This window comes from Passer domesticus, chromosome 1 (genome assembly GCF_036417665.1).
Source record: "Passer domesticus isolate bPasDom1 chromosome 1, bPasDom1.hap1, whole genome shotgun sequence".
In the NCBI taxonomy this organism is placed as follows: Eukaryota; Metazoa; Chordata; class Aves; order Passeriformes; family Passeridae; genus Passer; species Passer domesticus.
The window spans coordinates 35,800,657-35,818,244 of record NC_087474.1 but is presented as its reverse complement, the minus strand read 5'-3'; the positions used below and the strand labels follow the sequence as shown (position 1 = coordinate 35,818,244).

Sequence of the window (17,588 nt, the reverse complement as noted above, 5' to 3'; positions counted from 1 at the left end):
TACAGAGCATACTGAAACAGAAAAACATTGTAAACAAAAAAATTACTAATAGAACTTTTTTTCTGAAAATATTTATGAATTTTATAATGGAATATTGTTTTCATTCTTGAAAGACTACATCCAGTCCATGCTTCAGACAGTATCTACATTAATTTGCCCTAATATGTTTTTAATAAGGATCATAATACCTAAAGCAAGCACAAATGTATGCTAGGTGGAGAATGGATTGAGAGCAGTCCTGGGGAGAAGGACTTGTGGGTGATGGTTGACAATAAGCTGGACATGAGCCAGCAGTGTGCACTCACAGTCCAAAAAGCAAATCATTCCCTGGGCTGCATCCAAAACAGCGTGGCCAGCAGGGAGAGGGAGGGGATTCTGCCCGTCTGCTTCCCTCTGGTGAGCCCCCACCTGAGCACTGCATCCAGCTCTGGAGTTCCCCAGCACAGGCAATGCATGGTCCTGCTGGAGCAAGTCTAGAGGAGGGCCACAGAAGATCAGAGGGCTGGAACAGCTCTCCTGAGAAAACAGGCTGGGTTGTGGTTGTTCAGTCTAGAGAAGAGAAAGCTCCATGGAAGACCTTTGAGCTGCCTGCTGGGGCCTGATGGCAGCCCACAACAGTCATGGAGAGTGACTTTTTACAAGAGCGTGTAGTGCCAGGAGAAGGGGGAGCAGCTTTAACAATTAGAGCAGGTTTAGATGAGATATGGGAAGAAATTCTTCACTGTGAGGGTGGTGAAGCACTGGAAGACATTGCGCAGGGAAGCTGTGGATGCCTTGTGGTGGGGCTCAAGATCACGTTGGAGGGGACATTGTAAAATGTGGTCCAGTAGATGGTGCCCATGCCGATGGCAGAGGGGTTGGAACTCGATGAGCTTTAAGATGCCTTCTGACCCAAACCATTCTGAGATTCTAATACTCCATAAAGAATAAAAAAAAAATTATTTTTCTTTTTAAATGAGGGCTAAGTGTTGGTTGAGATGACATTTAAAAACCCAAATCAGAATCTAGTAAGATTAATGGGCAGAAAAGCAAGAAAAATACGTTTTTTTCAAAATACAAAGTCTGCTTAAAAGCTGTAGCTAAAAGTCCTTCTTAGGTTTACAGGACTAGTTTCTAACACAACATGCTGAAAAAACTGCAAGAGGTAAGCAGTATGTTCATGAGTAATCAACCAGATAAATACAGAGTAAATGCTATTTTAAAAAAAGGAAAATTAATTTTTTAAAACTAAAGAGTAGTATTTTTATATATAGCAATATTTATATTTCTATTTATTATATTGTAGTCGTAGTCATGTAAAACAAATCAAAATCAATTTTTTGGTAACAAATTCTTAGCTACTCCTCAATAACAATAGCAAAATCAAAATCTCATTAGTAAATCTTTCTAAAAGAACCCCGGAACAAAACAGATTTCCCACAAATTTCAGTTTTCTCAACTGACTGACTTCAGCCCTAAAATACTGTGTCTTATAAAATTAGAGACCTAGTTATGTCCAGGACAAATCAGATATGTCTACAGAAAACGCCTTGAACAAGAGCAGTTGCTTCAATATATTCTTGCTCTCAGTAGCAGCAAAATCTCCAAGGATCTCCAGCTCTTCAACATCCTTTCTCTTCACTGGGCAACTTCAGAGCAGCAAACATTTTCTTCTCATTCTATGAAGCATGAGAAAGTGTTGAGTTTCCATTTTTTTCCTAGTCCAAAATTTCTTATTTAAATAACTTTTTGTGTCCTAGCCTAGTCTAGGGTCAGTTTATGTATTCATTTAATCTCTAAACCAGTTTTTATCTGCCAGTTATTTGCTTGCCACTTTTCTCTCATCATAACTGCATCTCCACAGCTTCTTTTATCACTTGGAAATTGGATACAGCAGGACTTCAAATACTCTCATTCACTTGACAGCAGAAATCAACACAGTTTTCTTCACAGAAGTGTCCTTTCTTTAATAACACCTCAAAATCCCCTACAAAGAGAGAAAACAGAGATGAGATGACCTTAGATGAAGGATTCCATAGTGAGACAAGAGCTGTCTATCTTTCCATTCTGCTTGTGGCAGAGCACAGGGAGACGTTCATCATAAAGGGTTTGTCAAACAATAATAATTGCTGATTGTAATTAAAGTAAGCAAAACACCACATGGGCTAGGTCGAAATGTTCCTATCATTAAAATCAGAAAAAGACAGTGTTAGTTTACTTCTTACATATATTTAAAATATACAAGAAACTCTACAAAGAGGCAATGACTGCCATATTACGCTGGCTTTTTTATGATTTCAGAGTTCCATTATTGTCCTCAAATGTTTGATGAAGACTTTGCTGCTATTCAATTCTTATTCTGTTTAAAATATTACTGTCTTTTTCTTTAGAGAAAAAAAGTGAGATGAAGCTTATTTTTATTTAATTGTACAAGTTCTCTAAAATATTCTTGGATGTTTTTAATTAAATTAAAAATCTATCAGTGAAGTTCTGCTTTCTTGTGTGTTTCAGTTGTTTTGGGAATAAGTTATTCTTGGATGAGAAGCTATTACTGTAATATCCATCACAGTTTTCAATATGACAAAGTTACAAAACACTGGCCAACAGAAAGGACTTCTCATTTTTTAGCCTTCAATTCTGAGAGATAACGTCCAAAAGGATTTCACAGATATGTCTCATATTTGCCCTGAGGCATCAGTTCATATTTCAAAAATTATCTCCTTTAGAAAACTGAGTTATCCCACTGTTCTTATGCAGAATGTAGAAAAGAATATTTTTTAAAAACCATTTTGGGATAATTTACCCTTTTAAAACAATGCTCATGAAAGAACATTAAAATGTATAAAAATAAAATGTTTGCATGCACACACATTCATATATAGTTGCACATACACACACACATGCATATAAAGTCCTGTTGAAGACAAGTTTACAGACCATGTCTTCTCCTTAATTATGATTTATCATGAAAATGTTTTCATTCTGTCTGTCCCATTTCATTGGAATACAGGCACCTCAGCTGCCTCAGCAGCTGCACAGAAAGTGCTGAAAAAGTGTAAGGTCATTTCAGTGCCTATTATTTCTCTGCAAATTTAGCTGTGGGAAGCAACAAGAACAAATTTGCTCCTATTGTAAAGAAGCCACATATCTGTAAATTACTTGTCTCACTGATGGTTCTTAGAGGATATTAAAAATACAGTAAATATGACTGAATTAAACTACAGAGAGCACTGAGGAAACTGGGTACAGGTCCACCCCTTGATGATAAAAAGTGTTGTCTTACCTCCATCCATTCATGCCCACACATGATACAGGTCACACATACTTCAGTTGTTTCAGCAGATTTTGGTAGATAGAATCATTTTCAGTCAGACTTGGAGCCAAAAGGTCTTCTCCATTTAAAGGAATGCTATCCAAGCAATGCTGCAGAAAAACATTAACCGAGTAGTACACACCAACAATAAGAGGTCAAAATCACTTACTGTTAGAAATAACACTGTTATTTAGCTGTCTAAGATGTATGTAGGAATATACCTGTGAAGACTTCCACCCTAACCATAGAAAAGTTATCTCCATTAAAAAATAATATTGGTAATATTCTGTCTGTTCTATATATGTGTACATGTGTTGACCTCTATGCCTGCTCTGAGGAGAAGAAATAATAAAACAGAAAACAGAAAGATAGATGACTAGCAACAACTTCCTAAGTTCTTACTTCAGAATACTTGTTGATGGATAAAATTTCCTGGTACTGGAATAGGGAATGATTATTATTTTATACTGAAAGTAATGACTGTATTTTCTTTTAAAGGGTCTGAGATCAGTGGTTATCCAGTTAAGCATGTTTATTAACTAATCTGCTGAAGTGATTTCCTCTTCAAACAGCAGCAGGGTCTGGCTAGGAAAAGGCTGACAGAATCAATTACTGTCTGACTGACAATAGTCACCAATACAGTCACTCTTCTGTTTTATTTGAGAAAATTTTCTTAAAGCTGTGGTTTGGTTGCAAGTTTATTGCTTGTCACCCATCTACCACCTTGATCATAATGTCAGGGACAGTCCAGCCATACTGTCAAAAGGAGCAGTGACACAGAGATGCAGCTGCAGTCAAGTCAGGCGACACGAACGAGCAGTGCTAATTGGAGGGGCTCTGACTGGCTTATCCACCCCAAATAAATCCACCCCGGGATAATCCTTTATTTTATGCCTGGCAAACAGGTTCCTGTGCAATAACTTTTAAAAGAATCTCGAGAGTGTGAGGTAGATTTAAGGATGATGTTTTGCTGGTTTTACTATCATCAAATATTTGCTTTCCTGAGCCCACTGGCTTCAGGAAGGACTTTTTATTGTGGAAGGTTTTACTCTAAGTATAGGTGGCAGAATCTGATCCAAAAGGATTTAAACAAACTTTTGGGTTTTCTTATTTTTTGAGTCATGTTTTTCCTGCTTTCCCTTTTAACACTGGGTTTGAATTCAAGTGTCATTTCCAAAGAAACAGCTATGATAATCTGTGGTGAGCTGATTAATAGCACTTACGCAAATTTCAATGACCACAAAGTTGTGAATGTGTCTGTGTGAGTGATCTACTTCTTATAAAGTAAATGAGTCTTCTTTCACATATTTAATAATACTCAGAATTCCCTTCTCCTCCCCTTCCTCTCTGCATTCACTCTGAAGTCCTCTCTTTCTCTCATTTGTTGTTGTTGTGGCAAAGTTATGTTTTTCTATACTATTTCCACTCGCCCACAGTTAATCATTTATGGTCTTTTCCACTGCAAACATGCAGAAAACACGTAAAAAGGAAGTCTGTTATCACACAATCAGCAACTCCGATTACAGCTTGATCAGAATTGACATCATTGTGGTTTCATTAGTGATATTAGATAAGTGCAAACTATTTTCAATCTCCTTTTTTTTGCCTTTTGCAATGTCAAAGGAGAGACTCACCCTGCCCCAACTGGTTCTGTTTGACAGTGACAGGACTGCATAAAGAATTCCTTTCACTTACCATCTCAAGACCCTTTTACGTGCCAAACAAATCAAATCTACACATCTCTCAGCATCTTTATCAACCTGCCCAGGCAAACTGTTGGAAGCATTACAACCTTTGACTTGTTAACTTATTTTTCTCTCTTTACAGCCTAAAGCAACTCTTAAAATGTAGAGGATGTATGTGCAAACAAGTAAGTTTTGCAATATAAGTACTGGGGTAGAGAAATTCTCCCACTGACAAGATCTGATGATGAAGATAATCTTCTCCCCCTGTGTTTCATGTTACATAGTCTACCTAATTTTGACAGATATACTTAAACCAATTTTTACAGTAAAAATAAAATAAGTATTCATCCCAGGAGATTTTTTTAAAATTTATTCTTAATATTTTTCTTTTGTTACTTCTATAGTTACAAAAAATTAATAAGAAAAAGTGCTCTCAGGTGGGAAATCCTGGATCCCTTAGAAAAATAGCTTTTTGCCAAGGAAAAGACTGTATTATTTATTTTACAATATCTATTTTTAATTATAAAACACTGTTACAAAAAAATTCTTCAACACTTTAAAAAGAAATGAGACAGACTCTGGCTGCAAATATGATTCTAAAAAATTTGTCTTTCTGTATGACTTTTTTTCTGCTGTTGACTTTTGTGAAGAGCAACACCATCCTGAGTTACAGCAAGAGCCTGGTTTTTCCTCAGATGTTTCCCACTAGACTGAATAAGGAATGTACTTTCACAGACTCACAAGAAGCAAGGCATTCTTTTTGAGGAGCCTGAGAAAACCCAGAGATCCTGGCAAAGGGAGATGAAACTCTATGATCTGCTTAGAGCAAGGCCTGGGGAAAGTTTTTTAAGGCTTATGGGTGCTTGAGCATACACCTACAGGCATGTTTGGACAGTGAATGTAACCATTCAATATCTGATGGCTAAATTAAGATGTTGTTTGCTGTGGCATGGGTATAGAATCTTCAATCAGAAGATTAAAGATTCTATACCTTGACTGGTTTCTCATCTCTCTCCTTCGGTAGTTTCTACTGTTGCTGTCAGAGAGAGCCTATGGGATTAAATGGAGCAGGTACAAACTACTGTGGTAGCTATTCTGGGCTTGGTCCACTTGAACTCCAAAGTACAACATCACGAGGAAGGATATTTGTAGCATTGCAAGATTATACCCTGAAGTCATACTTTAGAGACTCAGAAGACTAATGGATGTTCTTGTACCAAACTGGCTGGGAAGTTGAGTGGGATCCCATGACAGGTCCAATTTAAATATGCAAGTGGTCATGCACTAAGCAGTCAGCCTCATCTGTGCTACTTATATCAGTAATAATTAAACTGTTAAGTGAAGAGACTTTGGGAAAAGAAGACTCTATGTAAAGTAGCATTAAGTTTTCATTGTATTATTTGGCATAATATTCACAGTGAAATATATATTTTAAATCTTTCATAGAATCTGTATTTGTTCTATAAAGAGGACAGGGATGGAAAGTTCCTTCTTTCCATAAAAGGAAGGAAAGGAATTTAGAGAAGATGAAACATTGTTTCTGGCTAAATATAGAATTTAGTCAAATATGGAAATTATTTAGAGATAGACGAATATTCAGTCTGGCTAGGTAACTGTATGCAGAAAAGCAGCCTTCCTCCACATCAGCTGTAAAGCAAAACAGCAAAACACAGTCCAGTTTGTCCTGCCTTGACAAGGAGAAAGGGCATCTGGAGGTTTCCCATGGGAATATTCTCTTCTTCAAAATGATGGACTTGAAATACCAGGAAAAGAAGTATAGAATTCAAATGGCAGAGTGAAATCTACTAAAGGCAAACACTACAGTCCCAAAAAAAATACTGGTCAAAGTCAAGACAGCAATACCAAGACCTCTGCATGAGGTGAAATGAGCACACTTACTCCCATTAACTTTAAAATCCCAGCTGGATATAACACCTGTGCAGACACTACATCTCTTCCTTACTCATATCTTTCCATAATCACCTCCTTTCATTTACCTATAACCTTCTATTCTCATCCAGACACACCTATTCTTTGATCTTCATTCAGGTCTTTCCCCCACTCACATACACTTCTCATTAGCAGAGAGAAGATGCATCTGACAAGGAGAGGGGTTTCTGTCTGCAATGGGAGTTCAGCTGTGTGAAGGAAGGGGCTGGGTCTTTGGAAGAGGAGATTAAAATTTTTTTAACAATACAGTAGCTTTGGGAAACAGATACATGTCTGAGTGGGGGAGGAAGTGGGAACAGGTAAGTGAGGAGAGCTACAAAGATATTTTCATACAGGTAAAGATAAACACAGTAAAACCATTGAAGTCTAATTTTGGAAAAACTTCTTAGAAGCCATTCCCGGCTAATTATTCTCCAGTAATAAATGAATAGAATAGTAAATGTTATTAGAATAATTTACTATTCATCAAGAATAAAAAATGAATAGAATAATTCATTATTCCCACATCCTTGTTCTTTGCAAGCTCTGGCAAGCTAACTAGGGCACTAGGAGGAGTGTCTCAGGAAGAACAGGGAAACAATGAACTCAGAACTTGGAAAAGAGATTTTACTTTTAGGTGAAAAGTTCACATATCTATCAGCATTTTGTAAGTGCACTACCGAGATGAACTATTACATTTGAGCCATATTCATCTTGCCATACTGTGTAAAGCCTACTTAGCTAGTTATTGCATAGAGAGGCAAAATTATGGAATAGGACTATGATCTTTTCATACAGACAAATTTTTTTTCAGTGATTATTTTCTGGTCATAATTTTGTTGGCACAAATAGGATAAGCAAACTGATATGGCATTTGTACAGGTAAAAGAAATTACCATTGATATTGCCTACATCCAATTGTCTTGCCCAGTTTCTTCGCTCTCTGTATTTTATATAGATATATGATGTACATATTTTTTATTTTCATATATATATAACACACAAAAATAGTTTCTTCCATCAAATAATGTATAAATCCTTTATTCTCTCGTGTGCTCCCCAGTTTTCTCTGCATCACAGGCCCAGTTATGTCCATAGACCCACCAGGTGCTGTTTCCCAGAGCTCCATTTGCTTCATGCTCCATTTGCTAAGCACGCTACTCTCCACCAGCAGCCAAAGGTCACAATATATCACATCAACTGAGTTTGTCTAGGACATCTATGTGTTATACAGATTCACAACAGTAATGTTTCTAGGTCTTTCTGTTTAGAAATAGTTTAATGTTAAGAGTCATGAAGGTGGTCTTATTAAGGCAAAGATTCTGTTTTTTACAGGTTATAAGACTTTTGCATCAGCAGACACTGCTTCTGTCAGACTCAGTTAATTTGATAACAGCTATGTTTCTAGAGTTTCTCAGCAAGTGAAACTAAATCCATTCATAAACAGTTTAGCCCAGAAACGTACAGTGAAAGATTTTTGTCTGATATGGGAATACTTCTTTCATACTAAGTTAATATTGTGCATTAGAGAAGAGTAAAACAATAAACTAAGTGTTGATCAGCTTAGGGCACTAAGTATCCTTATAACCTTGGGCAAGTTAATCTTTCTATGACTCAGCTTCTAAGATGTAAAATGGAAAAAAATCTTTATCTTACTGCATATCTTGCTTTTTTGCTGTTGGTTTAAACTCTTAGTTCAGTAGGTTCAAGGCTATCTCTTAACACTCATCTTGTAAATGGACTTTCTTAAAAGGTTTCTGCAGTCAGCACAGCTCACCTCTGTTCTGGGATGTGTCTGTGCTTTGCAATCTGTTTTACATAGCAGGTAAGCATTAGCTTTGCTCCATTCTCAGACCTCACTAGACTATGGGAAGAGATAGTAGGCAAGCCTAAGATAATTCATATGCATGGACAACTTTAAAAGATGATTGAATTTCATTTATAATATACATTGATCATTAAAAAAAAAAAGGAGAGGTTGGGACTCAGAGATCAAGCTTACATCATAATTCTGCTGTAACCATATATGTTGGGTGATATTGCAGTGTTCTGCCTTTTGCTGTGTGTTTATTTTCATTACTGAAATTTTAAACTCAGGGAAAGCTGTCATGTCCTCTCTCTCAATGTAATATATTACAGTGATTCAAGGAAAATCTTTTAAATGTGGCATAAACCAAAAATTTTGGACAGTCCTGGCCAAACCAGGCATCTGATAATTGCAACTGAAAAAGGAGAGACAGCAGAACGATGTGAAAAAGAGGCTCAAGAGATTTTCTAAAGCAGTACTTGAAATGCATGTGAGAGGAAACAATGTTTTTCCAGTGATTAGGAGATGGGAACATATTCAAATACTTTTGGTACCTATAACTAAGGGTTGTTTCTTATAAATGTTACTCAAAAATTCTAAAATCTGTAGAGATGTTAATGAAGTTACCAACCAGAAGAGCTCAGTTTGTCCCAGCTATAAAAATGATGTCTTTTGAGAGTAACATTTTATTTTTTATTTGGTTTTGAAAAGAAACCTGCACAGCTAAATTGCAGAATTTTTCCAATTTTGATAAATATTCCTATTCTAGACAAGGACAAAAAAGTTTGTTCATTAACATTTTCATGTTGACCTAAGATATAAAAGCCATTTCATATTAGTCAAGATACTATGCTTAATAAAAAGAAAAGAAAAGAAAAGAAAAGAAAAGAAAAGAAAAGAAAAGAAAAGAAAAGAAAAGAAAAGAAAAGAAAAGAAAAGAAAAGAGAAAAGAAAAGAAAAGAAGTTAACAGAGAAATTTCTCTAAATTAAAGTACCTTTTTACTCTAAAATGTAAATTCTACCTCTGTAATAACTTTGTGTTTTTAAAATGTAAACATTCTTTGAAAATTTCTAATCAGAAAAGTTTTTAAGCACAATATTCTGTAGTTTGTGAATTGTACCTTTTGCTAAAAACGAAGTTGGGGAAAAAATGGAACTGTTTAGCTCATTTCTCTTATCTTTCTGCACCTTCTGACACTTTTTATTCTGTGTTTCACCAAATTTTCTCTTCAATGTTACTGTTTAAATGTAAACTTATAATCTATTTGATGCTTTCCCTAATTTTGTCACTACAGGGATATAAATTTCATGATACTTCCTCTTAGAGGGCAGGGAGGATCAGGAGAAGCGTCTTGTAGAATCACTGCTGGTCTTGCCTAACAGTTTTTATTACTCACCTAAATACTTGAAAACACTAGGGAATATAAAATAATACCAAAAACTAAGGAACATCTCATGGATTTAAGTTGATTTAGGTAAATGTTCTCTCAGCTAAAGAGCTCCTGATATGAATTTACTAATTAACAACTGAAAGTATGAGAAAGTGAAAGTCTCTCACACTGTCCCTGGGGGAAGACGATCAACAAAAAGAGGCGAGGTACGAAGTGTGCCATAGGTGTGGTATGCTTGCAGGTGCACTTCATACATTCATAACACCTGGGAAGGCAATTCCCATAATTTTCTTATAGGAATGATTCTCAAAGTATTTGTGGTTTAAAGTACCCACAAACCTTGTGAGAGACACAGAGTGGGAAATTTGAGCTTTGACACCTGGTGGTCAGTCGCTACAAACTCAGTATGTTGCACATTGCTCTGTGAGTATCTGAACTCTAACTTAAAAACCTGAGGCTTGGAGTTGACTCCTGTTCTTGTTAATTCAAGTTCCAGTAAAAGGAAAAAAAAAAAAAAAACAAAAAACAAAAAACATACCAAACCCAACTTCTTTCTTATGGTTTTGGTTCTGATCATGCAGGGATGAAGTGCACGGTATTTTGTTGTCATTTAAGAAACACATACCATTTCTACTTTTCTTTCTTCTCCTCTTTCATTTTGATGGAGATATACTTTGCAGTCCTCAAATCTGCAAGCAGTAAAAAAAGAAGCACTACACCAACTTGTTTATCACAGTTATCAGTGCACTTGTTTGTGTGAGATTTCCTGTGTTAACAGAAGCGAAACATACCATAATGGGTGACAAATATATGTTTTGAAATTTGTGCAACTGGGATTACTACTTATATTTTGTGCAGCTTAACTTACTATGCTCTTGGAAAGAAAACACTGAGGAATCCAAATCTAAAGTGAAACAATGTGCCTGTCAATATAGCCAACTTTTCACCACAACTAAATTTAATTGAGGACAAAAGGAACACATTTAGACACCTGCAACTGCATGATAAAAATCCATTAGCATTGAGAAGACGTCAAAGATGTTCTTCAATAATTTCAGAGGAAAATATCTTAAACTCGTAGTTTAACAGCACAACAACAAAATAAATAAACTAACTTCAGGAATTATTTTAATCTATTGTCTGGGAATCAAGCAGTGTTTTTTCTTCTCTAATATCTCTGTATACTCACCAACAAATCCAGCACATTTCCCAAATACATAAAACATTCTCCCTACTAAGTGGTTTCAATCAATGTATAATTTTTAACGTCACAGATTTATTTATTTTTAAGTGCTTGAAAACTTTTTTTAAGTAAATGTTTTCTAAAAGTGCTCATATTTAATAATTTTTATGAGAAGAGCCTTGCCATCCCACCTGTATTGCTTTCAGTGCATAGCAGAAGGACACTTTCCACTCGAAAGTCACCATGATCTGAATGTCAGCAGCCTTCTGTCCCATACGTCACATATTATTTAACAGTGCCTCCACAATATTTTGCTTTTTGCTTCCATTACCAAATTCCCTTATGATTACTTCCTTTTAGGTTTAGCTGGGCTTGTTTGATCTGCCACACACAGAAAAGGTTTTCCTAATACAGGCTGAAAAACTGCTGTTAGTCACCTGCATATAGCCACCCAAGGATTTTTTCTTCAGGGGAGAAATGGGGAGCAAAGTATCCTTCTTACCTGCCAAACTTTCTAAGTTAAATCAGTGACAGCAAAGTCAAAAGTCATTGTAGGTTTCTTTGCTAATCATCTGTGAAATAAATAAATAAAATTTTCTCAGACTTAAAAAATACCTTAAGCCAGATTTTCTATTTTAGACATTAATGCCTCATACATTCTTGCAAATGTATGATATATGCATGCAAATCAGATCTTCACATCTGCCTACTTCAGGGTGTAGATATTTCTCTATATATGTGCAAATAAGCAAATATCTCTGACTCAAATTGAAAAACAAGCAAATGAAAAACATATCTATGTCCTCACATCTGAAGTGAATAGTTTTATCACCTGTCTACTGGCCAACATTAAAAAATTGGTTTGCGGATTTTAACCTAGGACTGAGGATTTATCTGGGGAAGTTCCTAAGTCTGGTTGTGTTGTTGGGCCTCTAGACCACATAAGCAAAAGGGAATCTTGATTGCTTTGTCCAAGAGAGAATTCAGATCTGTGGTACAGACTAAAAACCAACAGCACTAAACAGCAAATAAAAGCAGACTTGTTCTGATCTGTGAATTATATCACATTCTTTTCTGGATAGAATAATTACGTGAAAAGCCTGAAGATGTAGCCATAATACATAGGGGCAGTCATGGTACTCAGAAAATAGAGTTAAATATTTCACAAAATTTTGAGTTTTCAGACTTTTTCTTAATGAAAATTCTGAGAAAAACTATACCCTGAAATGGGAATAGAAAGATCATCTGTACATGACAAGTGAGTGGACAAGCACACACAAAGCTATGGAATCAGTAATTCATTTTCTCCAATAATGGCTTATACTAACTATATCACCTGCTAATACCAAGTAAATCACTGCCCAACAAAAACCTCCTTGTAAGGTATTTTCAAAAGACAGTTCTGCTTCCTTTATGATTTTCACTGCCAGTCAAAACATTACCAAAAGGAAATAAGTTCTCCCATCAAATTTGTGAGAAAAGGAAGAAGATGACTCTCTTTTCCCTTTATAAAATGCAATCTGAACAGTGGAAATTGCAAATATTATTTCTGTGGAACTCAGTAGCCTTTCATGGCAGATAGTCTTGTCCTATTGCTGTCTGCTTCTTTTCTCGTTAGTAGTCCCTTAGCCCAGAAGAAATGACATTGAAAAGGTAATAGAAATTAAAATCAATTTTCAAAACATTTGAATAGTAAAAATGGCATTTGAATAGCAATACAAATAGAAAAATGCTTCTGAGATCTATCTAATTGTGGTAAAGGCTTTTTAATGAGAAATGGTATGTCTCTGTGCTGTTTCATAATTCACTGTGCCATTCTCAATGCCTCTATAGTTTAAATACAATAAAATTTTAGTAGGATTTTGAATACTCCCCAAGTTAACAGGTAAGTCAATTTAATGCCATAAAAATAGATGTAACTCCAGAGATTTTAAATAGTTTAATCAGGTGTAACCATTTCTTCTAAAGTTCTGTGATATTTTCTATCATGCTAAAAAGCACTACAGCATAGCCAAGTGTGTGGCTACAGGCACCTGCAATGACTGATTGCATTTCATGTGCCTGTTGCTGAGCAGTGAAGTCATTCTGCACAAGCCAACACAAGCTTGGGAAAGTCTGCAGAACCTCTGCACTATCAAAAAAAACTGCTCAGGTTTGGCTTTTGTGATTGTCCTACAGAAAACCTACATAATTCCAACGGGAAAGGAATAGAATTTCTATTTTTAGGTAACTTCTAGGCAAAAATACCACTCTCATGCATACAGCTGAAAGTTTGTCACTGATTTAAATGCATACCCACAAAAAAACCAGACTTATTAATGTTTTGATTTGGAGAGGAAAACCTTGATCAGTTCATCCTGCCCACCTGTGATGGAACTACCACAAGCCCCTTTATCAGCCCCTTTATCAGCTGCCTGCCTGTGCTGATGGGCAATAGAAAAATTAGACTTTTAAACCATTTTTTCATTTGCCCTGCAATATGTTTTGCAGCAGGCAGGAGTTACCACCAGTGTTGCTCCAGTCCTTAGGCCATACTCATTGTTCAAGGCTCACTAAATACAGATCTGTTTAGGGTTTTTTTCTCTTTCAAATTTAATGACTTTCTGTTTATTTTATATTTTATTGTGCACCCTCCTACATCCCCACCCACTATTTACCCCATGTGGTAACACAGCAGAAAAACAAGGTTTGATCTTGTCCTGGGAATTTATTTTATGTTATTACGAGTTTGCATTTATTAACTGAGTCCTGGGGGAGATATGACATTGACAATATTTGTGATTTTATTGTAAGTTTCACAATAATTAGCCTTCTTATTTTGTGGGGAAAAAGATAGAAAAAAAAAAAGGGGAAAAAACAAAGGGAGTGAGCTTGGGGTTGATAACATCTTAAATTCTGGAAGGTTAGAATACATGTGCACATTTACACAAAAGCAGATATATTTCTTTTAAAGTCATGCAACTTTTTAAGCTGATCTCATTATTTAAAAGCCTGACTTGTGATTTTGAACACTTGTGTGGCAATATGGGGTAGTTTAGTAGAAATTGCCTGGGGTTTATTTCTTTCCAATGGTGATAAAATAGAGTAGAAGGATATATGCAGTAGAGTTAATCTGATTCCTTTTAGAAGCCTATTTTTTTTCTTTATTTTCCTTATAATTCATTGTTTATCCCTGTTCTAATAGATTTTTTTTTCCTTTCATTTGCAACATAAATAAAGGTAGGATATTAAAGTAATCTTTCCAGAAACCAAATCCTGAAAAAAATTTTACTTCTTGCTTTGAGTTGCTCCAAATTTCCTATTCAAGCTTGGAAAGCTCTAGGTTTACTGGGCACTAAAGCCTCATTATCTATACTGAATTAAAGTTAGCCTTGCTTTTGAAAGGTCATTATACAAAATGGTGGATACCCATATTTTTACTCACACTGTTATCTCTTCAGCTTCACATTTTGAGATTTTTGCCTTTACATCAACATATTACCTTAACTACCTTTGATGAAACAATTTTCCTGCTGCTGTTTCTTTGCTTCTTTGAAAAAAATGGGGCTTGATTGGCATTTGTAAAGGAAGGTAGATTTCAAAAAATGTTTAAAGACTGAAAATGTCTGTTATGTAACTAAAAAAAATCTAAAAATGGAAACAGTTTTTAGTTATTAATATGGAATTTTTAGAGCATGAAACAAATGGATCCTATCATGCATGAATCAGTATGAACTACTGAACATACCTTTTTATTCATTGCTGCATAAATATTCTGTGACTGATTATGATTTGTAGGGAATTAAAGAAAAAATATGAAATGGCTATAGAAATAGAAAAGGATACCCTGACCTACTGGTAAGTCTTGTTTGTATTGTCATGACATTCCCTGATAGCAATAAGATGAGAGGAGTGGACACTGATAATGATTTATTAGTACTGTGGCTTGGTGAAAAACTACAAGTTTGACAGAGCATCTATAAAATACCATTTATCTTTTCCAAAAGATTTACCTGTGTCTGTTTGGATACTATTTATGCACAACCACATTTGTAAGTTTTGTCCTGATAGCTGAAGTGATGGGAAAGTAAATAAGAAAGCAAACCTATAAGGACAAGCCCAACACACTCTGTATCAGCTGCACAGAGCATAAGTGTCACACATCCACTGAGTATCTCCATGGGACCTGCCTGCACCGCTCTGTCAACTCTCTCCTGAGAGCCAAGATCAGCCTTAGACATGAGCTAAGGGAAAGTGCCCCAGGGTGAAGGGACCTTGTCTGTATCTATCCCTCTTGACCCAGGCACGGGTTGCTTCAGACATGCTGATTATTCAACAAGCCTCTCTAGCACCCCTGAGAAATCTCAGGTAGCCCCTGAGTTGTGCCGCACTTGGGAAGCCCTGGGGCTCTTTGCCCTAAGTAATTGTCTGCCTCTCACCATTACCTACCAGCTCTTCTGTTTATCAGGAAAATGTGGGAAGGAAGGAGAGAACATGAATCCAGACCCCTAGGCTATTACCCTTCACCAGTCTCCAAAGAACTGTCTATACCTGTATCTGGCAGCAGGCAATAAAACAGCAGAACAAGTACCTGCCCCACAGGCTTAGCCTGCCTGAATCCCTCACTGAACACAATGGCCTTTCCCACTGCAGAGGGGACAACCAACATGTCACCCTCCATCACTCCCTGCCTGAACATTCTCTGGAAGAAAGCTCTGCAACTTGGTCTTTGAACTGCAAAGCCCACTAGACTCCTCAAGGGAGAGATAGAAAACCCTCATAGAGTTTTTTTGGAGGAAAAAAATTGTGAATGTTAGGCAAGGTACCTGCAAGAGCACCAAGTCAGAAGATAAGCTGCTGGTTGTGTGAAATTGTGCCAGCATGGCCACTCAAATTTAAAAGAGGGAGGATTAGAAAAGTGGGTAGGATGATATGACACAAGGTTATATCAATTTCAGTTTCAGTTTCCCAACTATTAATAACTGCTCTTCTCTTTCAGCACATCCCTGGCTTTGGATGCAGGTGGCCTCTTACCACGTCAGAAGCAATGCACCTGAGCACACCTCCCCTGGGTTTTGAGAAGAGCTGGATGCTAAGTCCAGGCTGACACCCACACCAGGGGCTTGTGGCTGGCCACCAGCAAGTGGGGAAATGTCTGCCAGCCCAGCTGGGCCTGCTGCGGTGATCCATCCTCAGCTGGTGCAGACGCCTGCGAGGGAAGGTGTTGCCAGGTGGAATGGGGCCATCCAGCAACAGGGCAGGGGGCAGGCAAGGGTGAGGAGGGCCCATGCCCCCTCAAGGCCAGAGGACAGGGCCTGTCTGCATGGCTGTCCCTTCTTGCCTCCAGCTGTGTTCAGTCACAAGCACAGACTGTCCCCATGAACCATCAGGAGAGTTCCCTGAGAGTGGGTGTGCAGGGCATCCCGCCCTGCACATAGGCTGGCAGTACCAACAGCTGAATAAATCTATGTAATCATTTTTATGAGGCATTTTTGTGAACATTTTATGCTTTCTGGGCTGTGAAGTAACCGACCCCTCTCTGTGGGGCAGGTGACAGCATCCTCAGGCAGGGGTTGACCCAGGGAGAGGAGAGCTCTTCTCCAAAGCACCTCAGCCACATGATGCTGAAAATGTCCCTCAGGACCACGGAAGACTGAGGGGAAGGACACCCAGGACCAAGGGCAGCAAGACAGCCAGGCAGCTTGGCATCAATGGGCTGACTGGGTTAATCTACACAATGCAGAGGTAACCACAGAAATGAAGGTATTAAACAAGAAGTGTGGAGGCGTTAATTTTTTGTGAGTATGCACAGACATTGTGAGAAAATATCTTCTCTTTCAATGATGGGTAAAAAAGCAACATAGCAGGTACCATAGAACTGTATACAAAGCTTCCTTATTCTTTTACCCACTGACAACTTTACATATGTAACATAATATGGTGTATGTGCTTGCAAAACATATATTTACATCATTAGTCATTCACAGAATAATGAATTAATTAACATCAGAATATTTCTGATATCAAGATGAAGCAGTCCTGTTTGTGTTATACGTTAAAAGGGAAATGCATAGGTCAGAAATTATATTAGTCTGTTAGTTTCACACATAGATTAAAATTTCAAAACTTTGTGGCAAAATCTCACTGCCTCAGAAGAAAGGGATAGAATTCCCCCTTAACTAGTTCTTTTTATGAGTATCCTACTGTTATCTGCAGAGCACCCAGCACCACTAGCAAAATTCAGACCTTGGACTGTCCATTGTGATTCCTCTGTTAAAAATATAGAAGTGGAAGTGGAAAAGATGATAACTAGCAGCAAAGA

The 17,588-nt window shown here is 37.0% G+C and overlaps 2 long non-coding RNA genes across 2 annotated transcripts; one reads left to right on the top strand and one right to left on the bottom strand.

Annotated features, from left to right (window-relative positions):
• Window positions 1-492: 492 nt before the first annotated feature.
• LOC135287637 (uncharacterized) lies at window positions 493-16,463 on the bottom strand. The gene is made up of 5 exons (XR_010351197.1): window positions 16,301-16,463; window positions 11,790-11,859; window positions 10,730-10,793; window positions 3,263-3,402; window positions 493-1,966 (listed from the first exon to the last, which is right to left on the bottom strand). It is a non-coding gene; the product is annotated as an uncharacterized LOC135287637 (long non-coding RNA).
• LOC135287630 (uncharacterized) lies at window positions 15,884-16,744 on the top strand. The gene is made up of 2 exons (XR_010351196.1): window positions 15,884-16,184; window positions 16,266-16,744. It is a non-coding gene; the product is annotated as an uncharacterized LOC135287630 (long non-coding RNA).
• Window positions 16,745-17,588: the final 844 nt, after the last annotated feature.